The sequence below is a fragment of the Mustela nigripes genome, chromosome 6 (assembly GCF_022355385.1).
Source record: "Mustela nigripes isolate SB6536 chromosome 6, MUSNIG.SB6536, whole genome shotgun sequence".
Classification (NCBI taxonomy): domain Eukaryota; kingdom Metazoa; phylum Chordata; class Mammalia; order Carnivora; family Mustelidae; genus Mustela; species Mustela nigripes.
In genome coordinates, this window is record NC_081562.1 from 129,799,387 (window position 1) to 129,825,061 (window position 25,675).

The following is a 25,675-nucleotide window of genomic DNA, read 5'->3' on the forward strand; positions in this document are numbered from 1 at the left end:
TGCAGAGCCTGCTTCTCTCTCCACTCCCCACCCCATTCCTGTTCTCTCTCTCACATACTCTGTCTCTTAAATAAGTAATAATCTTAAAAAAAATTGTCAATCAAACAATAAAATTGGGTCTCAGAAATTTGCCCCCATAACCATATTTTTAGTCACAAAGCCAAACAACTGTCCATGTAGTAGCCTTTACCTTGGTATCACTACCACCAGCTACTCCTTATCCAAGACCACCTATCACATTGAAATCACTTATTTTCTAAAAATAATAACTAAAAAATGAGTAGCTGTGCTACTTCTGTGCTAAAATAGCCACCATGGCTTTTCTGGCCCATATACTAGAATCCAAACTCCTTATCAAGACACACTGTCCTTTATTCATTTGCCTTGACATACATTTCTGGTCTTACTTCCTGCTTCCATGTCTTGTATCTGTCTCACATTCATTAAATTAGAAATTTTTCGGTGCTTCTGTATTTCTTTTCTTTTCTTTTTTTTTTTTTTAGAGATTTTATTTATTTATTTGACAGAGAGAGATCACAAGTAGGCATAGAGGCAGGCAGAGAGAGAGGGGGAAGCAGGCTCCCTGCCGAGCAGAGAGCCCGATGAGGGACTCGATCCCAGGACCCTGAGATCATGACCTGAGCCGAAGGCAGCGGCTTAACCCACTGAGCCACCCAGGAGCCCAGGTGCTTCTGTATTTCTGTATTTTTGTTCTGGCTTTTATCTCACTAGACATTCCCAGTATTTCTTGCCTTAAAAAGTCTCATTCATTCTCCAGACTTAGCTTATGGTCTCTCTTTATTGAGTCCTTCCCTTCCTTCCTCCCTCTCTTTCTTTGGTTCTAAAAACTTATTCTTTATTGTTATCTTACAGTGTACCATGAACATTTCTTCCATGCACGTGGATGAAATTCCCTAGGGAAAGATAGAGAACACTGTTGCTGGATCCAAAGGCTTCTGGCAGCAAGAGCGACCCCTACAGCAAAGTATCAGGTTAAGATTAAAGCATGTAGCCTGGCAAATGCCTGCCAGGGAAAACAGGGTCAGGAATATTCCCTTTAGAGAAATTAGAATTGAAGACCCAAGTCATTATAGGTATGGGATATCATGTAAGCCTCTTTGGCCCCAACCTCTGCCCCTCATTCCTCTGATATCTTATTCCCTCTTGGGGTGAAGGAATTTCATACATCTCTCTTCATCCAATGAAAACCACCTGTTTTCTATTTTTTCTTAGCTCTTCCCGTATCTCCACATTCCGTTGTCATCTCCATACTGCCCAAGTTCCTTTCCTGTAAGTCCTCCTGATAGTCCTTGGGGGAATCCTCTGTCCCCCTCTCCATTTTTCTTTTTGTTTTCCTGGGTATATAATCTTTAGGTGGGCATTTATTGTAAGCCTGCAACTCACTCTCAACCTTTGCCAGGGATTCTAGCTTGCCCACACTGGGTGGTTTTCCTTCATTTTCGGACTTGCCCTGCTTTCTTGTTTTCCCGTATCTACTGGTTGTTCATCTTCTGACTGTCTTTCATTCTGGAGCTTTCCTTTAGCCCTGGCTTCCCCTCCAGTTCCAGCTTTTCTTCCTCATCTGATTTTCCTTCATCTTCAGGCTCTACTACATCTTCTGGCTTTCCCTGGATCGTCAGCTTTACCTTCACTTTCTGTAGAGTTTTATCATGTTGAGATTTTCCCTTCTTTTCCTGTCTTGTAGGGATTCTGGAAAGGTTCTTCCTCCTTTTCTAGCCTTGAAGAGTGCTAGGGACAGACACACTGCCCTGTGGGGACCAGGGCAGGCCTGCCTCTCTTCAGGCTCATCAAAGCCCATTCACCACTTGCCTGTGGCCTGGTCAGTTCATGAACCTGGTTTTCCTTGGGCAGGGGGAGTAGACTGTGCAGGAATTGGGACCACAGGGTGTGTGAGCGGGCTGTTGAGTCTTTGGTTTTCTGTCTATACATGTTTCTTCTAGTAGACTAATATGTTTTGAAAGATGAGACTCAAGAGATTTACTCCCTGATAATTGCAGCATAGACCATCATATATAGAAATGTTTGCAAAATAAATAATTGAATTAATGATGTATTTCTGAATACACTAGAAATTCATAGGACATTCAGAAACATAGCTTATTTTAATAAAGTCTGGACATATTTGTACACTCAGTAATGTTATTTAGATATAGGAAGCTTAGGACAATTTTGTTGTTTTTCTCTCATTCTGCCTCCCAATCTGCATACATTGTAGTTTTACCATCTACAAAGCAGGAGAGTAAAACAAATGCTAAAAAAAATAAAAACAAATTACAACTTAGGATGTAGAAAGTAACCCCCAACCTAACAATGTAAAAAATCTAGATAACATACAAAATCATGATTTAGGGGGAATTTGTTAGAAAGCTGGGGATATAAGTTAAAGCAAATTCACTCAGTTCCTTAGTTGCCTCTCAGAGGAGAAAGAGGACAAAACAATGGTTCTGTCTTGACAGAATGAAGGTGATAGAGGTGACTACCATAGAAGCAGGTATAAGGAAATCCAGTGAAAAATTCCCGATGATAGCATGAGAAGCTATGCTGCCTGTTTCCCAGAAAAACTGGTGAAAACTGTATTTGAAACAAACAAAAACATTTAAAATCTCTGTAAATGGTCCTAAGGGCAAATAGCAAGTGAAGAAACATCTATTCAAGAACATCAATGAAAATTCAGTAATAAAAGTGAGAGTCTGTAGTATTTGAACCAATATTCTTCTCTTGCTGCTTGCTCCAGCCCAGTGAGACGGATACTAGATTCCACACTACTGCCTTCAGGAGCATTAGGCACTCTTCTCTTAGCTCCCAGAGGAAGACTTTCTTCCCAGAGGGAGTAGAGCATCAGTGTTTCTTACTTCATCCCTCAGCTGCCTACTACTGAGGTTCAGTCCTGGTTGAATGCAGTTGAGAGGTGGAGGGGTCTCTTCTTCTACTCAACCCTGGCTTGGGTGCAGCAAGCTAAAATACTGGGGCCCTGGTACCTCTTGTGTCCTGACTTTGGAGCTAGTGGTTTCACACTAAGGGAAGCTGAGAGGACTTGTGCTCCTACCCTCATGTACCAAATGTTGGATTCCTAGAGCAGGGTGTCCCTCTGAAGACTGCCATTGTCGTCACTCTTAACTCCAGAGCTTTGGCTCAGAGATTTTGTCTAGGGGGAGAAACAGGCCAAAACAAAATAAAACAAACAAACAAAAAGCCAAAACAGAGTCCTACTAATTTCTTCCCAAGGAACTGATTTCATTTGCAACGGAGTGAAGAAATTCCAGCCTGAAGGCACTCTGAACAGTAGAGGTTGTGGTGAATCCATTTGGGAGGAAATTCAAGCTATAGGCTAAACTGTAGGTCAAGTAGTTTGAAAGAGAGAACTAGGGAATAATACGTCAGGGAAGAGAAGTCCTGGCATCAGAACAAAATGAAAGACTTATCAGAATCTGTTGCTCCAGAGAAGTCTTATTTAATTGGATTAGTTTGTAGAGCAACTTATGCCCCAGGTATTATTAAAAACAATAGATCAGCTAGCTGGTGAATGATAAAGTTTAACCTTTAGAGGTGAGTAGGGGAAATAGATGAGGAGTCCCACTAGTACCACTGTCATCTCAGTGTGACCTTGGACATACCCAAGTTGTACTACCTTGAGGAACAACATCACAGGCTGATGCTGAGGGTAGGGGGAGATCAGCTTCACGAAAATATTCCAGTAAGTCACTAGATGAACAAGCAACTATTAACGACAAGCCCCATGGTAAGGGGTGAAATAATACTCAGACTTGCTATTATATATTACACAAAATTTCCAGTTTGCCACCCCAAAAAATAACAGGAGTCTAAAGAATCAGGAGTATATTGATAGAAAAGTCAATCTATCAGGAGGGTACAGTGATTATAAACATATATGCCCTCAGAAACAGAGTACTAACATACATGAAGCCAAAACAAGAGAGAAGTAAATAATTCAATAATAATTAGAGACTTGAATATCCCATTTTCGATAATGGGTAGAAAATCTAGACAGAGCAGCAAATAGAAAATTTGAACCACATGATAAACCAACTAGAACATTTTTAGGACACTCCACCTAACAAATGCAGAATATTCATTCTTCTCAAGTACACAAAACATTCCAGGGTACACCATATGTTAGGTAATAAAACAAATCTCAATGATTTAAAAGGATAGAAATAATACAAAGTATGTTCTCTGATCACAATGGCATGAAATTAGAAACTTAGCTGGTTAGGGTGCCTGGGAGGCTCAGTTGGTTAAGTGGCCAACTCTTGAGACTCTTGATTTTGGCTCAGGTCAGAATCTCAGGGTCTGGAGATCAAGCCCTATGTTGGGCTCTCTGCTCAGCGGGGAGCTTGCTTCCTCTTTCTCCCTCTCCCTCTGCCCTCCCCTGCTCACACACATCTGTACATGGTCTTTCTCTCTGTCTCTCTAATCTTTAAAACGAAAAACAGATAGTTGGAAAAATTGGGGAACTCATAATTATTTGGAAATTAAATACCATATTCACACTAAATAACCAGTGGAATCAAAGAAGATATCATAAGGGAAATAAAATACTATGCAATAAATAAAAATAAAGACAGCATACTAAAATGTATTGGATGAGACTTGCAGTACTTAGAGGTAGATTTATAGTCGTAAATGCCTGTATTAAGAAAGAGAATTTGCAAATTAGTAACCTAAACTTTGACTTTTGAACACTGAAAGAAAAGAAAAGCTGATTAGGCTTAGAAAATAAAGGAAATAGGGAATAGATAAGCAATAGAGAAAATGAATGGAACCAAAAAGTGAGTTCTTTGAAAAAGTTATTAAAATTCACAGAACTTATCTAGATTAACCAAGAATAAAAAGACTCAACTTACTGGGATCATAAATGAAAGAGGGGACTTTACTGCTGACTCTGTAGAAACAAAAAGAATTTTAGAAGAATCCTATATATACTTTAATGCCAACAAATTAGGTAATTTATTGAAATGGGAAAATTCCTAGAAATGCACAACTACCAAAACTGACTCTGGGGGAAAAAGTAGACATTCTGACTTGACCTATGTAATATGTGAAGAGGTTGACTAATTTTCTTTTAAATCCACAAAAAAAGTCCAGATTCAGATGCATTCACCAAATTCTACCAAACATTTCAAGAATTATAGCCAATTAGTCATAAACTCTTCTAAAAAATTAGAAGAGGAACATTTCCCAACTTTCTTTGAGGCCAGTATTGCTATGATATAAAAATCAAAGATAACAAAAGAAAAGGAAAAGAGAAAAGATCAATATCTCTTATGAATACAGGCAAAAACCCCTCAAAATATTAGCAAACCAAATCCAGAAACATTCAAAGAGAAAAAGAAAAAAAGATTTATCCTAGAAATGTAAAGCAGCTTTAACATTTGAAAATCAATGAGTATAATATAATACATTACATCAGTACAATAAAAAGCAAAATTTACATAGTCCTCTTAATAGATGCAGAAAAAACATTTGACAGAGTCCAGTATCTTTAGATAATAAAGACATTCAACATACTAGGAATAGAAGGGGTTACCCCCAACTTGACAAAAAGCATCTACTGAAAAAACACAACTAATGTGACACTTCATGATGAAAAACTGTGTTTCCCTTAACATCAGAAAAATGAGTTTCTCTCACACAGCTTTTATTCAACATTTTACTGGATGTTTTAGGGCAGTTAGTCCAGCAAAAGAAATAGAAGCTATCCGGAAGCTATCTCTGTTTGCAGATGACATTATCTAATATATAGAAAATCCTAAATATTTCACTAAAGCAAATTAGAATAATAAATAACAAGACAAACAAACTGAAACAATTACAACTAGTAAGTTTACAGGATACATCATCAGTATACAGACATCAATTGTAGTCCTATCTACTTGGAAATAACAGTCCAAAAATGAAATAAAAAATCTGTATTTATGATAGAGGAAATAACAAATATTTTAGGAATGAATTTAGGAAGAGGTACAAAACTTACACTGTGAAAACTACAATGCAATAGGGGGAAAACTAAAGAAGACATAATAATTGGAAAAATTCCTTGCTCATGGATCAAAATACTAAATTTTTTTTATAATGACTGTACTCCTAAATGTAATCTACGGAGGCAACAGAATCTCCATAAAAATTTCAGCTTACTTATATACAGAAATTTACAGTTTGATTCTAAAATGCATATGGGATTTCAAGACACCAAGAGTAGGCAAAATAGATTTGAAAGAGAATTATAAAGTTAAGACTCATACTTCTCTATCTCAAAATTAACTACAAAGCTTAAATAACCAAGGCAGTGTCATACTGCCGCAAGGGTATACATACAGACCAAGGGAATAGAATTCTGATTCCAGATACACACCTGCACATCTGTGGTCAACTGTTTTGCAGTAAGAGAACGAAGACCATTCAATGGCAAACAATAATCTTTTTAACAAAAACAGCTGACACAACTGGATTTGTGAAAGAATGAATGTAATCTCCTTCCTCACAGCATATACAGTAACTTACACTAAATGTATCAAAGCCTAATGCTAGAGCTACAGCTATGAAACTCTGAGAAGAAAACAAATAACTTGAACTTCATCAAGATTAAAATTAAAGTAATCTGTTTCATTGATCTACTTGTCTCATTTTGTGCCAGTACTATATATACTGTTTTGATAACTACAGCTTTGTAGTATATCTTGAAAAACTTCAAGAATTAGAACTTCTTCTAAATTCCAGTGTAGTGTTATATTAGTTTCAGTTGTACAAGATAGTGATTAATCAGTTCTAAGAAACACTTAGTGCTCATTATAAATGTACTCTTTTTTTTCATTAAGATAAGTGTACTTTAAAATAATTAATTCCAGTGTAGTTAACATAACATTAATTTCAGGTATACAATGTAGTGGTTCAGCAATTCTGTACATTACTCAGTGCTCATAATGTAAGTATACTCTTAATCACCTTCACCTACTTCACCAGTGGTGCCCCCGCCCCCACTTCCCCTCTGGTAACCATCTGGCTGTTCTTTATAGTTAATTCTTTTTTTCATTTTTCTGTGTTTTGTTTCTTAAATTCCACATGTGAGTGACATCATACAGTATATGTCTTTCTCTGACAGACTTGTCACTTAGCATTATACCCTCTAGATCCATCCATGTTGTTGCAAAGAACTCAATTTAATTCTTTTTTAAGACTTAGTAATATTTCAGTGTGTGTGTGCATGTATGTGTGTGTTTTATATACGTATATATGTATATATACACTGCGTTTTCATCCATGCATTAACTGATGGACACTTGAGTTGTTTCCATAATCTGGCTGTTGTAAATAATTCTGCAGTAAAGATAGGGGTGCATATATGCTTTCAAATTGGTGTTTTCACACTCTTTGGGTAAATACCCAGTAGTGAAATTTGTGGGAGGCCGCAGTAAGGTTTGTGACGAGGACCAAACCAGGCCCTGACTTGTGCCTCCTTTAAGGTCCGAATAACCTAACAAAAGGTTTAGGACAGGAAAAGTTGAGTAGCACTGAGAAAGGGTCTGTGCTATATGTTGTGCGCTTGCCTACGTGACTTCCCACACGCTTGCTAAACAAATGAGAACAATTCGGTTGGGGTCATAAGTTCATGGCTGGTCCTTGCTGCCCTAGTACAGCCCATAACTTACTTTCAGGTTTGCTGTATCAATACAAAACAATTGTACTGGCATCAGCCATTGGGCATCACAAGGTCTGCTTATGGTTAAGTGTGAAACAACTTACGGGAACTCGTGGTTGTTTAACTAGACACAGATGTATTGCATCTCCTATTATAATATCACTATATATATGGCCTTAATGCTTTGAATAAACTTAGCACTGTTGGACATCCTCCTCAGTGCCCCTCAGGCCCCCATCTCTCTGCTTCTTGAGTTCTTTTCTTCATCCTCTTACCCTCATGTTCCTGGTCGATTTGTCACGCCAGCCGCGACAGAAATTACTGAGTTGTAGGGTAGTTCTACTTCTAAATTTTTGAGCAGTTTCCATACTGTTTTCCACAGTTGCTGCCCCACTTTGCATTCCCACCAACAGTGCACGAAGGTTCCTTTCTCACCACATCCTTACCAACACTTGTTATTTCTTGTTTTGATTTTAGCCATTCTGACAGGTATGAGGTAATATCTCATTGTAGTTTTATTTTTCATTCCCTGATGATTGGTGAGGTTGAACAACTTCTCCTGTGTCTATTGCCTATATGTATGTCTACCTTGGAGAAATGTCTGTTCGTGTTGTCTGCCCATTTGTTATTTGGATTATTTCTGTTTTTGGTGTCGAGTTGCCTAAGTTCTTTATATAGTTTGGACACTAGCCCTCATCATATATGTCATTTGCAAATATCTTCTATTAGGTATGTTGTCTTTTAGTTTTCTTGATTGTTTGCTTTGCAGAAGCTTTTTATTTTGATGTAGTCCCAATACTTTACTTTTGTTGCCCTCGCTTTAGGAGACATTCCTAGAAAAATATTACTATGACAGATATCAGAGACAATACTGCTTGTGTTCTCTTTTAGGATTTTTTGTGGTTTCAGGTCTCACGTTTAGGTCTTTAATCTGTTTTGAATTTATTTTTTTGTATGGTGCAAGAAAGTGGTCCAGTTTCAATCTTTTGCATATAGTTGTCCAGTTTTCCCAACACCCAATTGTTGAAGAGACTGTCTTTTCCTCATTGTATATCCTTGTCTCCTTTGTCATAGATTAATTGACCATATAATTGTAGGTTTAATTCTTGGATTTCTAATCTGTTTCATTGATCTACTTGTCTCGATTTGTGCCAGTACTATACTGTTTTGATAACAAGAGCTTTGTAGTATATCTTGAAACCTCTAGTTTTGTTCTTTTCAAGATTATTTTGGCTGTTTGGGGTCTTGTGTGGTTCCATACAAATTTTAGTATTCTTTATTTTACTTCTGTGATTTAGTTCTTTATTTTTCTGTGAAGAATGCTATTGGTATTTTCATAGGGATTGAATTAAATCTATAGATTGCTTTGGATAGTATGGGCAACAACATTTGTTCTCCCAATCTGTGATCATGGAAAATACTTTGTGTCATTTTCAGTTTCTACAGTCTTTTATTGTTTTCATAGTACAGATCTTATACCTACTTGGTTATATTTAATCCCAGTTTTTTTTAATTTTTGGTACAATTGTAAATAGGATTGTTTTCTTAATTTCTCTTTCTGCTACTTCATTGTTAGTGTGTAGAAATGCAACAGATTTATGTATATTCATTTTGTATCCTGTGACCTTAGTTACTGAATTCAAGTATCAGTGCTAGTAATTTTTTTTTGTAAAGTCTTAAGAGTTTTCTATAGATAGTATTCTGTCATCAGCAGTTATTTCTTTGTTATGAATTTGGATGCTTCTTCTTCTTTTTTTTTTTTTTTTTCCTTGTCTGATTGCTGTGGCTGAGACTTTTCATTACTTTGTTGAATAAAGGTGGTGTGAGTGGACATAGTGGACATCCTTTTCTTCTTCCTTCTCTTAGGGGAAATGTTCTCAGTTTGTCACCATTGAGTTTGATGTTAACTGTGGCTTTTTCATATATGGCATTTTATTATGTTGAGCTATGTTTTCTCTAAGCCCAATTTTTGAGAGTTTTTCACCGTAAATGAAAATCAAAAACATTTTTGCTCATAAGAATACCACCTAGAAATTAAAAAGACAACACCCAGAATGGCAGAACATATTTACAAATCTTGTAGATATTGAGGAACATGAAGGTGAAGCTGAAGTATTGAGAAAAAACTTTTGCACCTCAGGTCCCATTCAAAGTGCAAGGTAACAGTAGCCAGTTGCTATAGGTATTTGAAATCTGTGGGAAAGGAGGTTATGAGATAAGTTAACAAGATCCATAGACAGCCAAACTCCTGATTAGAATAACCCCACACACTGGCACCATGACAAAAGAAATGTTAGGCTGCTTTAAAGGCACAAATACTACTTTGCTCAGTCTCTACCATTCCATATATGATATCCAGAATTTAGTAAAACTTCATCAGATAAAGAGGAAAACCTATCAATAATTAAGAGATGAAGTCTGAAGAGCCCCAGGCAGTAAGAGGAATGTTAAATGTAGATCCATCCATATGAAGAAAGAACATTGGTCATTTTTTCCCAATAGTTTCTGTTTTATTTTTACTTACACTGGTATTTTAGATTCAGAAGACATCGGGGAAATAGATTTTTTGTCTTTTCAGTTGTCATACAACACATTTAGTTCAAATAAAACAAAACAAAACAAGTTGAGCTTTTAATCCTAATATCAACTTTCCTATTTTTTAAACTTTCAAATTATAGTTATTGATGTAATACGATTGATAGACATACAGCAAACACATTTTCCTGCATTAACTGAACTACATTTGTTCTAATCATTCGCTTGGTGATGTTTTTACGCTCTGCATGGGAATGAGCAGTGACTGGTTTTCAGTAATCTCTTTCCATCCCCCTTTCTTTCTTTTCAGTTTTGCCTCTAGATGCTGCAGTAGATAAGGCTTTTCAAAAGCAGCATCTCGTTCATTGTCTTTCCAGTCATGGTATGATACAGAGTGACAAAGAGGAACAAGAATGTTTGGAACAACTATAATAGTATCTATTATGCATCAATCATAGAAGGATGAGCTGAATTGTGTGCAATTGATACGTGCCTATTGTCAAAGCTTTTTCTGTTACATCTGATAGAAATAATCATTCTGAGGCAGGCTTTCCTGGAAAAGATACCCTCTGTCTTTCGGACGTGTGTTTTCAGTGTGGTAGGTGGTTCTGCAGTTAACGTAAGGCACATCAAATGAGTAATTCCGTTTCAAAGAATTGGCTTTAATTATTCTGGCAATACTAAATGACCAAGCATCGAAATGTATAATACTAAGCACTGAACTGGCAGTCCTCTGAATTAGAAATTGTCTATTTTCATATTTCTATCTGGCAAGTAACTTAAGTGTGGAGAAATGCAAATGCTTCAGGGAACTGCAAATGGGTATCTGCCAAATATGTATCCATTAAGGGTAAAATATCTGGTGCTTTTAGAATCTTGAAATTTGTTTTCAGAAATCCACAGGTCACAAAAGTCCTATTTGGCACATGCATAATTTTTCTTGCGTCCATACGTAGGGCACAGGTGGCTTTGCACCATTTTCTTCTGCTAACATAATTTAAATGAAAATGTTAAATGTTTTATTTTATTTAATTTTATGATAAAATATTTTTGATTATGGTATACTTCATCAAATGTCCTTCAAAAAGTGTAATTCCAAGGTCGTCTTCTAACAGTTTTTTCAGAGACTCATTTTGTGTTTTTTTCTAACAATTTTTCAGGGATCCATTTTGTAGGAAAATATACAAATTCATAAAAACTAGAGAGATTTCTATAGCTTTATAAGCACTACCAAAAACATAATTTTCCAGTAGACACATTATTAAGAATGTAAAGTGATAAATTTCAGATTAAAAAGAGGAAAAAACTCTATAAGAAGTTGCTCTTAAACTTCTCTGTTAAGTTCTTCAGTATTTTCCTCTATCATACCTGCAAGGAAAGATCTTGCTCCAGTCTGTCATAATTGGTCCTTCTTGAGCCACAGAGCTCTTGAACTAAAGAACTTTGCAAACATGGGGAGGTGACCTAAGAATTTGACCATTGACCACTTTCGTCCTGGCTCAGCTAGTCAGGTATGGAGAGGTGACTTCTTTCTGTGATGCCTGGTAAAGCTGTCTTAATTAGATATAGATAGACTAAAGAATGGTATCAAAAGAAAGCATGTAGGCCTCCATCTCAAGATATGACACAAACCAGAATATGATTTCACCTTCTTTCTCTGGATCTCTTTACTTTCCAACCTACTTGGATATGCACAGATCTATACACAATCTGCATTGACAGACCTACATCTACATCTATGTCTTTATTTTACTTGAGAACCCTAGACTTGTATCTAGGGTTATTTAGTACCATCACTGCGAAGCTCTTTATTGAATTGCATGTTGTCTCGACATATTGTCTGGACATCTGGACATAAGGACTTTTCTTTTTTTTTTTTCATAAGGACTTTTCTAATCGTTCTATATAATGTAGTATCTGAGTATAGACATACCATAGAATTGCACATGGGCTCAAGTATGCTACTTACCTTTCTGGACGGAACTAATGTCATTTAAATGAATATATTTCCTGCTAACCAAATCTAGGAAGTCATCACTAATTTGCAGCACACATAAATTATAATCATTCTTAATATTAATGTGATTATAATGTCAAGTTCTAGCATTACCTAGAAATAAGTATGCTTTAATATGCCATTAAATACCCTTTAGTTCTTGAAAATTATTGACATGTACAGATTAATATGGAGGTCTTTATTTTATTTGGTTTCCAAGTTTAATACAGTTTAATACTTTACACATTTGAATCTGAAACAAAAGCAAGACCCTATAAACTGATTTCTGAGGATAACATATTTCCAAATCTTTGTAGAATGTTTATTAGGACAGTGAATGTTGAGTGGAATTGTATTTATTGGAAATAAACACAATTTAGCAAAGTTGAATGGAATTATGTTTTCCTAAATCAAATCTATGTAAATTTAGCAGATAAATCTGATTCTTCATGCTTTAGTTTAAAAGCAGTCTTAGTAGCTTAATTAATTCAGTGTTAATTCACCTTCACCAGTGATTTTTTTTTATTTTGAAAGTAGGTTTTTTTTGGGGGGGGGGGTTTGTTTTGTTTTGTTTTAATTTGAGAGCCAGAGAGAGAGTGAGCATACACAAGAGAGCCAGCATGTGTACCTGCACAGGACCGGGGGGCGGGGGGGGAGAGGCGGCCAGAGAAGGAGAAGCAGACCCCCTGCTGAGCAGGAAGCCTGACCCAAGTCTGCATCCCAGGACCCTGTGATCATGACCTGAGCTGGAGACTGATATTTAACCCATTGAGACATCCAGGAGCCCCTAAATGTAGTTTCTAAAGAAAGTTGCTTTTATCTGTCCTGCTCTTACATTCTAGTCTTATATCATGGACAACTTTCTGAAAAATGTATAAAGATAGTATTTAGTACTGATTTTTTAAAAGACTTAACTTTTAATCAATATAATTCATCATAATAATGGACAATGTGCAAAATTTATCTGCAAAGAAGACTGAAGACATTGTTAGAATCCTAAAGGGGATAGATGTCTTAATCCATTCTTGATCTATAATCTCAGGTCCTTCTCTAAATCAGAATCTGAGCCTGGTGATAGGTAGTAAGGAGGGCGCGGATTGCATGGAGCACTGGGTGTTATATGCAAATAAGGAATCATACATAGAAAGCTACAGCAAAAACCAATGATGTACGGTATGTTGACAAACATAACATAATTAAAAAAATAAAGTTTTAAAAAGGGAAAAAAAATTAGAATCTGAACTTTACATTCTTACTCCATTTTCATCCAATTCTTAATATATTTCCCCCATCTATTGTCTATGAACTAAAAACAGCACGCACACACAAAAACACCCAAAACATTGCAGGCTCTATGTAATAGTACTGCTGTTTATATCTTCCAAAATTCACTTGAAGCCTTAACCATAATTTGATGGTATTTGGAGATGAGACCTTTAGAAAATAGTTAGATTTAGGTGATGTGGAAGCCACATAAGTGGTGATAAGAATAGTGCCCTCAGGAGAAAACAGAGAGCCTACTTCCCCTGCTTTCTCCTCTCAGGCCAGAGAAAGATTTTGTGAGCTCATAGTGAGATGGCAGCTCGCTGTATGGGAAAAGCAGAGGCTTCAGAATGAAACCTACTTTGCGAGCACCGCGATCTTGGACTTGCTAGTCTTCAGAAGTGGAAATGTATTTCTATGGTTTAAGGTACCCAGCGTAAAGTATTTTTGTTATGGCACTTCCAGCTGAATAAGGAAAGCCCTAATTTTTTGCTTAATTTGGTGTTCTTTATTGTTAGCAACTAAAAACTGATCATAACCAACTTAAGCAAGACAAATGGATACATTGCGAAGATAGTAGGGAGCTCACATATTTAAGGAAAAATCAGAATAACCAGAACATGTAAAGTATTTGCAGAGTTGCTTTGAATATCATAGTAGCAGGAATAAGGTCACAATCATGAGGCATTTCCTTTCAGATGCTTCAGCTTCTATTACCTTCAGTTAAACAACCTTTCATTCTCATGTGTTTTTGCTTAAGATACAAATTTCTATCAGAGAGAACTTAATTGGCCTTCTCCAGGATATTCATGTCAATTTTTGTAAGTGATATTATATTTATATATATATATATATATACATATATATATATATGTATATATATATATATATATATATTGCCATCTTCTAGTTTTGTTAACAGTGTGAGGGTATTATAATTGGAAAGGGGAATGACCATTTAAAGTATTTTAAGTGGCGCAGAAATCTGATTGTTGAAATAGAAGATTAGAAGATTTGTTGTTATTTCCTGGAAGCCATTTGTGTTTTTGAGTTCTCAGTCCTCTATGGTTACTACATGGCTTTCAATCTTGTCTTGAATCAGTTTTTTTGTAACTGGAATTTTCTTAGAAAATCACTGATTTTATCTGGATTTTCATGCTTGTTAGCATTCAGTAATGCAGATTATTTTTTATAGTGAAGAATTAGTTTTTTCCAGGTTTATTGAGACATAGTGACCTATTATATTGTATATTAATACAATATAACCTGTATAACATGATTTGCTGTATGTATGTATTCTGAAATGATCACCGTGCTAAGTTAACATTTGTCAGTTAACATTTTTTTATTGTGATGAGTTTTCCTAATGTTTACTCTCTTAGCAACTTTAAATATATTTTAGAAGATATTATTAACTATAGTCACCATGCTGTGCACTTTATCTCTAGAACTTATTCATCTTATAACTGGAAATTCATACCTTTCCCCCCCTACCTTCCTTAGAAATAAAGGACATTTTAATTTTATTTCATTTCCTTAAAAAGGTTTTATTTATTTATTTGAGGAAGAGCACATGAGAGAGAGCATGAGTGGGGGTGGGGAGGGTCAGAGGGAGAGGGAGAAGCAGACTCCCTGCTGAACAGGGAGCCAGAGACAGGCCTGGTCCCAGGGCCCCAGGATCATGGGATCATGATCTGAGTGAAGGAATATGCTTAAATGAATGAGCCTCCCAGATATCCAATTTTAGTTCATTTTGAAGTGTAATTAACATACAGTGTTACATTACTTTCAAGTGTACAATATAATAATTAAACAGTTCTGTACATTTCTCAGTGCTCATCAACATAGTGTACACTTAATCCCCTTTATCTGTTTACCAATCTCCCAGCCACCTCCTTCTGATAACTACCAGTTATCTGTATATGATAGTCTGTTTCTTCTGTCTCTTCTTTTCGTTGTTAAGTTTGTTTTGTTTCTTAAATTCCATGTATGAGCGAAGTCACTGGTACTTGTCTTTCTCTGGCTTATTTCATTTTGCATTATACCCTCTAGGTATCTCTGTGTTGTCACAAATGGCAAGATTTCATTCTTTTTTATGCCACATAAAACTCCATTGTGTGTATATCTATGTATCTGTCACATCTTATTTATTCACCTATGGATGGGCACTTGGGTTGCTGCCATATCTTGGGTATTGTAAATAACAGTGCGATAAATATAGGGGTGCATCTGTTTTTTCAAATTAGTATTTTCATTTTCTTTGGGTAAATCCCAGTAGTGGAATTATTGGATCCTATGGTAATTCTATTTTTATTTTTTTGATGAACTTCCATACTATTTTCCACAGCGACTGCATCAATATACATTCCCACCTGCAGTGCACAAAGTTTTCTTTTATTCAAGTTCTCACCAACACTCATTATTTCTTGTGTTATTTTAGTCATTTTGGCAGGTGTGAGTTGATATCTCATTATAGTTTGGTGTTCATTTCCCTGATAATTAGTGATGTTGGTCGTCTGTGTATCTGTGTATCTTCCTTGGAAAAATGTCTATGCAGGTCCTCTTCTCATTTTTAAACTGGATTACTTGTGTTTTAGGTATTGAGTTGTAGAGGTTCTCTATATATTTTGGATATTAACCCTTTATGGGATTTAGCTTGTACATTTATTTCCTTCGATTCAATAGGTTGCATTTTGTTTTGCTGATACTTTCCTTCACTGTGTAAAAACTTTTTATTTTGATATAGTTCCAATAGTTTAATTTTGCTTTTGTTTCCCAGGCCAGAGAAAATATCTAGAGAAATGTTTCTGTGGCTAATCTCAAAGAAATTACTGTCTCTGTTTTCTTCTAAGAATTTGATGGCTTCAGATCTCACATTTAGGTTCTTAGTCTGTTTTGAGTTTATTTTTGTGTGTGGTGCAAGAAATAGTTGTTCCATTCTTTACATGTAACTGTCCAGTTTCCCCAGACTGAAGAGACTGTCTTTTCCTCATTGTATATTCTTGTCTCCTTTCCCTTAGATTAATTGATCATAAACACATGAATTTATTGCCAGGTTTTCTGTTCTGTTCTGTTGATCTATGTGTCTGTTTTTGTGCCAGTACCATGCTGTTTTGACTACTATGGCTTTATCTTGGATTATGATACCTCCAGCTTTATTCTTCTTTCTTAAGATTGCTTTGGCTCTTGAGGGTTTTTGTGGTTCCATCCAATTTAGGTTTCTTTGTTCTAGTTCTGTGAAAAGTGCTGGTGGTATCTTCATAGGGATTGCATCAAATCTGTAGGTTGCTTTGGGTAGTATGGATATTTTAGCTGTTTTTGTTCTGCCTATCCATGAACATGGAATATCTTTCCATTTGTATATCTTTAAATTCTTTTACCAGTGTTTTATAGTTTTCAGAGTAGAACTCTTCCACCTCCCTGGTTAAGTTTATTCCTAGGTATTTTATTAATTTTAGTGCAATTGTAAGTGGGATTATTTTCTTAACTTTTTTCCTGCTACTTCATTATTAGTGTATAGAAGTGCAATAGATGTTTGCATGTTAACTTTGTATCCTGTGGCCTTACTAAATTCATGTATGAGGTGTAGTAGTTTTTTGGTGGAGTCTTTAGGGTGTTCTATAGATAGTATCATGTCATCAGCAAATAGTGAAAGTTTTACTTTGTTATGAGTTTGGGAGCCTTTTATTATTTTCCTTGTCTAATTGCATGGCTAGGACTTCTGGTACTCTGTTGAATAAAAGTGGTAATAATGGATATCCTGTCTTATTCCTAATCTTAAAGGACGAGCTTTCAGTTTTTCATCTTTGAGTTTGATGTTAGCTGTGGTTTTTTTTTTTTAAATTTAAAAACAATTTTTTAATTTATTTGTTTGACAGAGCTCACAAGCAGGCAGAGAGGTAGGCAGAGAGAGAGAGGAAGGGAAGCAGGCTTCCTGCTGAGCAGAGAGCCCGATGGGGGCCTCAGTCCCAGGACCCTGGGGTCATGACCCGAGCTGAAGGCAGAAGCTTTAACCCACTGAGCCACCCAGGTGCCCCAGCTGTGGTTTTTCATATATGGTATTTTATTATGTTGAAATAGGTTTCCTGTAAACTCATTTCATTGGAAGTTTTTAATCTAAATGGATGTTACACTTTGTTAAATGCTTTTTCTGCATTTATGGAGATGATCATATGTTTTTTATCCTTTCTCTTGTTAATGAGATGTATCACATTGATTGATTTATGAATATGGAATCACACTTGTATCCCTGTAATAAATTTCACTAGATCATGGTGAATGATTTTCTTTTAAATTTATTGTTATATTCAGTATGGGTATATTTTGTTGAGGATTTTTGCATTTACGTTCATCAGAGATACTGGCCTATAGTTGCGGGGTTTTTGTTTTGTTTTGTTTTGTTTTTGTTTTTTGTTTCTTTGGTTTTGGTTTTTATTTCCCTGCCCCCACCCCCAGCCCCACAGTGTCTTTAACTGGTCTTGTTATCAGGGTAGTGCTGGCCTTGTCCAATGAATTTGGAAATTTTCCATCATCTTATATATTTTGGAATAGTTTTCTTGATTACTGATTCAATTTCATTGCTAATAATCTGACTGTTCAAATTTTGTATTTCTTCCTGATTCAGATTTAAAGGTTTTATGTTGGGACACCTGTGTGGCTCAGTGGGTTAAGCCTCTGCCTTTGGCTTTTGGACTGGGATCGAGCCCCGCATTGGGCTCTCTGCTCAAGCTCCCCCGCTGCTCAAGCAGCGGGGAGCCTGCTTCCCCCTCTCTCTCTGTCTGCTGCTCTGCCTACTTGTGATTTCTCTCTCTCTCTCTCTGTCAAGTAAATAAATAAATAAAATATTTTAAAAAATACATAAAGGTTTTATGTTCCTAGGAATTTATCCATTTCTTCTAGGTTGTCTAGTTTGTGCATAATTTTTCATAATCTCTATAATCCTGTGTATTTCTGAAGTTTTGATTGGTATTTCTCCTTGTCATTTCTGATTTTACATATTGAGTCCTCTCTCTCACTGGATGAGTCTGGCTGAAGGTATATCAGTTTTGTTTAAAAAAAAAAAAATAGTACCTTGATCTATTCTCTTGTTTTTTTCAGGCTCTGTTTCATTTATTTCTGCCCTAATCTTTTTGTTGTTGTTGTTTCTGCTACTGCCTTTGGACTCTGTTTTTCTTTTTCTTGCTCCTTTTGGTATAATCTTAATTGGCAGTTTGAGACTTTTCTTCTTGAAGTAGACTGGTATTGCTATAAACTTCCTTTTAGAACAGCTTTTACTGTATCTCAAAGATTAGTTTTAGACTGTTGGGTTTTCATTCCCATTTGTTTCAGTGTGTTTGTCTTTGACTTATCAGTTGACCCATTTCCTGTTTAATAGCATGTTATGTAGCCTCCATGTATTTATGTTCTTTCCAGATTTTTTTCTTGCAACAGGCTTATACATTCATACTATGTCATTGTTGGAGAAGATGCATATGATTTCAGTCCTTTTGAATTTCCTGGGACTTGTGTTGTGGCCTAACATGTGATTTCTTCTGTAGAATGTCCCATTTGCCCTTGAAAACAATGTGTGTACCATTGTTTTTGGATGGGATGTTCTGAATATATCTGTTAGACCCATCTAGTCCAATGTGTCATTCAAAGCCAATATTTCCTTGTTGATTTTCTGTCTGGAAGATCTATCCATTGATGTAAGTAGGGTATTAAAGTCCCTCACTATTATTATATTATTGTCAGTTTTTTCCTTTATATCTTTTAAAAGTTGCTTTATGTATTAGGTGCTTTCATGTTGGGTGCATAAATATTTACAATTGTTATATCCTCCTGTTGGATTGTCCCTTTTATCATTGGGTACTGTCCTTGTCTCTTTTTTGTTTTTGTTTAAGATCTATTTTGTCTAATATTAAGTACTATTACCCAGATTTCTCTTCACTTCCATTTGCATGTAAATGTTTTTCCATCTCTTTGCTTTCAATCTGCATGTGTCTTTATGCCTGAAGTGAGTCTTATAGGTAGCATATACACAGATCCTATGTTGCCTATTTTTTTTTTTTTTTAAAGATTATGGGATAGAAAGCAGGGGAAGAGCAGAGGGAGAGGGACAAGCAGACTCCATACTGAGCATGGAGCCTGATGTGGAACTTGAGATCACTACCTGAGCTGAAACCAAGAGTCAGATGTTTAACTGACTGAACCACCCAGGTGCCCCTAGGTCTTGCTTTTTTATCTATTCAGTCATCCTATGTATTTTGATTGGAGTTTTTAGTTCATTTACATTCGAAGGAGTTATTAAGAGGTATGTACTCACTGACTTTTTATTACTTGTTTTATGGTTGTTTGTGTAGTTCTTCCCTTTTTCTCTCTTTCCTTTTTTTTTTTTTTTTAACCCTGTTTCTTTTCTTGCTCTTTTCCTTTGTGGTTTTCTGGGTTTTTTTAGTAACATGCTTGGATTCTGTTTTTTCTGTTGTTTGCACATCTGTTACATATTTTTGATTTGTGATTATTGTGAGATAGATGTATAACACCCTGTGTGTATAACAGTCTACAGTGAGTTGATGGTCACTTGAGTTTGAACCCATTCTAAAAGCAGTAAATTTTTACTCCCTCCTCCTCCCCACCACCGCTTTTTATACATTACAGTGCCTTTGATTTTACTACACTTGGGCTTTAATGTCTGTACTTGTTTTATGTATTATTAATCTAGTACTTTAATCATGTTTGTATTTATCTGTTAAGAATTTTCCTTTCATGATTTTCTTACTTCTAATCACTCAAAGAATTAACTTAAATGTTTTTACAAAGCTGGTTTAGTGGTGATGAACTCTTTTGTTTGGGAAATTCTTTGTTTCTCCTTGTATTTTCAGTGACAGCTTGGTAGATCGAGTATTCTTGGTTGCACTTTTTTTTCTTTTTTTTCTTTTTTCCCTTTCAGCTCTTTGAATTTATTATGCCAATATTGTGGCCTACAAAATTTCTGCTAAAAAATCAGCTGATAGTCTTATGGGGTTTCCCTTGTATGTGCCTATTTTCTTTTCTCTGGCTGCTTTTAAAATTCTCTCTTTATCACCACTTTTTGTCATTTTAATTGCTATGTGTCTTAGTGTAGACTTTGACAGGTTGGTTTTGTTATGTGTCATCTGCGTGTTTTGGATCTGAGTATTTTTTCTTTCCCTAGATTAGGGAGGTTTTCAGCTATTATTTCCTCAAATAAATATTCTGCCCCATTTCTGTCTTTTCCTTTTGAGATCCCTGTAATACAAATTTTCTTTGGCTCATGATGTTGCTGAGTTCCCTTAACCTACTCTCAATTTTTTATTCTTTTTTCCTTTTGCTTTTTAACTTGGTTCCTTTCTGTTACTCTGTCTTCCAGTTCACTGATCCACTCTTTCTCTTCTAATCTAGTGATTTTCTCTAGTGTATTTTAAACTTCTGTTATTGAGTTTTTAAAATCTGATTGGTTCTATTTTTTTCTTTATAAATTTTATTTTTTTGACAGAGAGAGAGGGTGAACACAAGTAGGCAGAGTAGTAGGGAGAGGGAGAGGGAGAAGCAGGCTCCCTGCTGAGCAAGGAGTCCAATGGGCTTGTTCCCAGGACCCTGGGATCAGACCTGAGCTGAAGGAAGTCACTTAACCAATTGAGCCACCCAGGCACCCCTGATGGGTTCTTTTTTTTCTTTTTCTTTGTGGAATGTTTCACTGAGATTTTCCACTCTTTTCTCTGGTCCAGTATGAATCTTTATGACCATTACTTTGAGCTCTCTATCAGGTAAATTGCTTATCTCCATTTCATTTAGCATGTTTTCTCTTCTTTAGTCCTGTTCTTTCATCTGGGACCTATTCCTTATTCTCATTTGGGCAGGGTTTGGTTCTTGTCCCATTAGGAAACCAGTCTGGGGCCATGGTGGTCTTGTATTTATGCAGTGTCAGCAGTCAGACTGCTTTTCAGCATTGCACTGCAGGGTGATCTCCCTGCCTTGTCCCCTGAGAGGCATTTGTTGGTAAATGGGCCCAGAACTTAAGCCAGATGCTACGTGGGCTTCAGATGCACTGATGGGCATGGCACTCTCTTTGGACTGTCAGAAGATTTGGGGGCCAGGATTCCCAGCATGCTAAGTGTGTGTGTTTATCTTCTCCTCTTCCTAGAGAAAGAATCCCTTTTTGAGTGTTGCTGTCTCTGATAGGGATGTTTGCAGGAATGTGTAGGAGCTGCTTTGAAAGGACTTTTGCTGGGGAGGCTGGTCGAATGGGGCAAATCTATAGAAAATTGTGTTAAGGCAGGGGGTGCAGGTTTGTGAGACCCAAGCCAGGAGCAAGTTAGGTGAACGATGTTCTTGCTCTTTCCTGCAGGTTTCTGTCTGTCTATGCTGGGAGTGGGGTGGGGGGATGGCATTTGTGAGCTCTTTTGTTCCTGGAGAAGGCCCCTTCAGCATGAGTTCTGAGGTTCATAAATAAATCTATTTCCTGTATACTCCAGGTACTTTTCAAACTCTGTGCTCTATCTTGATAGGGTTATTTATCTCTAAGGGCTGGAACTCCGTTTCCTATTACCCTCCAGCTCTTCCCGAGCAGACTTACTGATTTTTAAAGTACCGAGGTATAAGCCCTGTTGGTTATAAAAATTCACAAAGTTAAGCTGCACTGTCGAAGCCAGTTGTTAGGAGAACTTGACTTGTCTTTCCAGTGCAGGTCCCTTGTGTTTATAGTAGCTAGTGTTAGATCTGCTCCTCTCTCTTCTTCGTGTGGTAATGTACCTCCAGTTTATGGTTAGTCTCTTAGGATTTTGGTTCCTGACTGCATCTCTGCCCTCTCTACTCTTTCTGGTCTGTCTTCCTCTGTAGGATTAACTGTGGAAAGTCTGTTCTGCCTGGAAAGTCCGAGTTTTGGTCGTCGTCTGGGTTGGATGCACTGATGTGGCTGTTGTCTAGGTATGTCTCTGGGGCCAGGTGATCTTAGGATTCTTCTACTCTGCCATCTTTTCAAAAATGGAATTATGTGCTTTTTGACTGCTGTTACCTATTTTCTACCACCCCTGAATTCCCAATACCCCATTTCTGGCAACCAACAATCTGTTGTTTCTGTGAGTTTTTTTTTGTTTGTTTGTTTGGTTGTTTTTTCCACATTTAAGTGAGATCATTCACTGTTTTTGTTTGTTTGTTTGTTTGTTTTTTGTTTTTTTTTCTTTCTCTGTCTAGCTTATTTCATTTGACAAAATACTCTCAGGGTCCATCTCTGATATTACAAATGGCAGGATTTTCTTATTTCTCAGGGCTAAATAATAGTGCACTGTGTGTGTGTGTGTGTGTGTGTGTGTGTGTGTGTATGTATACCACCTTTCCTTTATCCATTCATCCTTTGATGGACACTTAGGTTATTTCCATATCTTGGCTGTTATGAATACTGCTGAAATGAATGTGGATACAGATAACTCTGAGACAGTGATTTGGTTTCCTTCAGGTATATATCTGGCAGTGGACAGACATTTTTTATATATTCTTTCAACTTGTTTTCAACTCGTTGTATATGTATTTGTGTTTTTGCACTCTCTATATTACACAGTTGAATAATTATTTTTCCTCTTACCTGGTCTTGGATAGAAATAATTCTTCCCATCTGTACTATATATCACATGACTCTCCCACAGTGGTGTTCTGTGGCATCAGTAAAACACTGTGGAACTGGCACCTTTCTTTATCTTTTGCCTCTTGACTGTATTGTTTCAGTAAGTTAATAAAGATCTGATTGGTATTTGCATTTGGGCTTGTTACCCTAATTGACTCCCTTGACACCTGACAGCTTGACAGTAAGATTCAAAATGTCTTTTGATTATATCCAGATGTCCCATTTTCAACAAAAATTTTGAGGCATATAAGGAACAAGAAATTACAATACATAAAGAAACAATATAAATTCTATGTGAGAAAGCTCAGATATTGGACTTATTAAAGACAAATGATTTAAACTATGTTAAAAGTACTAAAACAATGTATAAATAACTAAAGGAAAGAATGAGAATGATGTCTCATCAGAGAATATCAATAAAGAGATAAAAATTCTAAAATGCAACAAAATTGAAGTTATGGAGGTGAAAAATGAAATAGCTAAAATGAAAAATTCACTCCCAAGACTGACTAGCAGATCCACATGCAGAAGAAAGTAGTAACACACTTAAAGGTAGGACATTTTCCACTATAAGGAAAAGAAAAATGAAGACCTCACAGACCCGTGGGATACCATCAGGCACACAAACACATGCACGTGCGAGGTACAGAAAGAGATGGAAACGAGAAATGGGGCAGAAATACTGTACAGAGAAATACAGGCAAAAAGCTTCTGAAGTTTAACTAAAGCCATTATTGAACACATTTATGAAACTCAAGAAATGGTGTAACTCTTAGAAGAAAACATAGATGTAAAATCTTCTTGACATTCCCGGTGGTAGGAGTTTCTATGATATTACACCAAAAGCATAAACAACTAAAAGGAGAAAATGGATAAATTTGACTTTGTCATATTAAATAATTATACATAAAAGGACGCTATTAAGACATTGAAATGAGGGTGCCTGGGTGGCTCAGTGGGTTAAGCCTCTGCCTTCGGCTCAGGTCATGATCTCAGGGTCCTGGGATCGAGTCCCGCATTGGGCTCTCTGCTGGGCAGGGAGCCTGCTTCCTCCTCCTCCTCTCTCTCTCTCTCTCTCTCTGCCTACTTGTGATCTCTGTCTGTCAAATAAATAAATAAAATCTTAAAAACAAAAAAGACATTGAAATGACAACCCAAACAGAGGCAGAAAATGTGGATCATTTATCTGAAGAGTTTAATATTCACAGTATTTAAAGAATTCTTACAATTAAACAATAAAGAAGTGTATGAAAAATGTATAAAATAATTTAAATAGACACTTTTCCAAAGAAATTACACGAATGGACCAAAGAACATTAAAAAAAATGTTCAACATTATAGATTATTAAGGAAATCCGAGTTAAAACCAGAAAATAACCATTTCATAACCACTTGCTATAATACGTGGACAGTGGTAAATCTTTGTGAAGATGTTTGGTGGTACCTGAAAGAGTCAAATATAGAAGTACTATATGATACAGCAGTTGCAATCTTTAGTATGTACACCAAAAAATTGAAAGCATATGTTTACACAAAAACTTGTTCATGAATGTTTATAGCAGTTCTATTCAAAAATAGCCAGAAAGTGGAAACAACCCTGATGTTCATCAGTTGATGAATGGATAAACAGATGTGGTATATCCATACAATGAAATTTTGTTAAACAATGAAAATCAGTGAAATCCTGATAAATACTATATAACGGATAATCTTGAAAACATTATCCTAAATGAAAAAAAACTGACATAGAAAGTCACATACGTATTCATTAATGTTAAATATCTAGAATTGGCAAATCAATAGAAAATAGATTAGTGATTACCAGAGAATGTGAATATACTAAAAATCCTTGAATTTTGCCATTTAAAATAGTGAATTTTATGGTACATGCATCATATCTCAACTAAGATATTTAAAAATACATAGTTCGAACACTCATGAAAGAAATTGAAGAAGACACAAAAAGATGGAAGACCATTCTATGCTCTTGGATTGGAGGAATAAACATAGTTAAAATGTCTATACTGCCTAGAGCAATCTATACTTATAGTGCCATTCTGATCAAAATTCCACCAGTATTTTTCAAAGAGCTGGAACAAATAATCCTAAAATTTGTATGGAATTAGAAGAGACCCCGAATCACTAACGAATCACTAAGGAAATGTTGAAAAACAAAAATAAAATTGGGGGCATCACATTAACGGATTTCAAGCTTTACTACAAAGCTGTGATCACCAAGACAGCATGGTACTAGCATAAAACAGACACATAGACCAGTGGAACAGAGTAGAGAGCCCAGATATGGACCCTCAACTCTATGGGCAAATAATCTTCAACAAAACAGGAAAAAATACACAGGGGAAAAAAGACAGTCTCTTCCATAAATGGTGCTGGGAAAACTGGACAGCCATATGTAGAAAAATGAAACTCAACCATTCTCTTACACTGTACACAAAATAAACTCAAAATGGATAAAAGACCTCAGCATGAGACAGGAATCCATCAGAATCCTAGAGGAGAACATAGGCAGTAACCTCTTTGATATCAGCCATAGCAACATCTTTCAAGATATGTCTCCAAAGGCAAA

At 36.2% G+C, this 25,675-nt stretch overlaps 1 pseudogene; it reads right to left on the minus strand.

The window, feature by feature from the left end:
- Window positions 1–1,088: 1,088 nt before the first annotated feature.
- The window catches only part of LOC132020416 (transcription elongation factor A protein-like 3), a 34,620-nt pseudogene continuing 10,033 nt past the window's right edge, over window positions 1,089–25,675 (minus strand).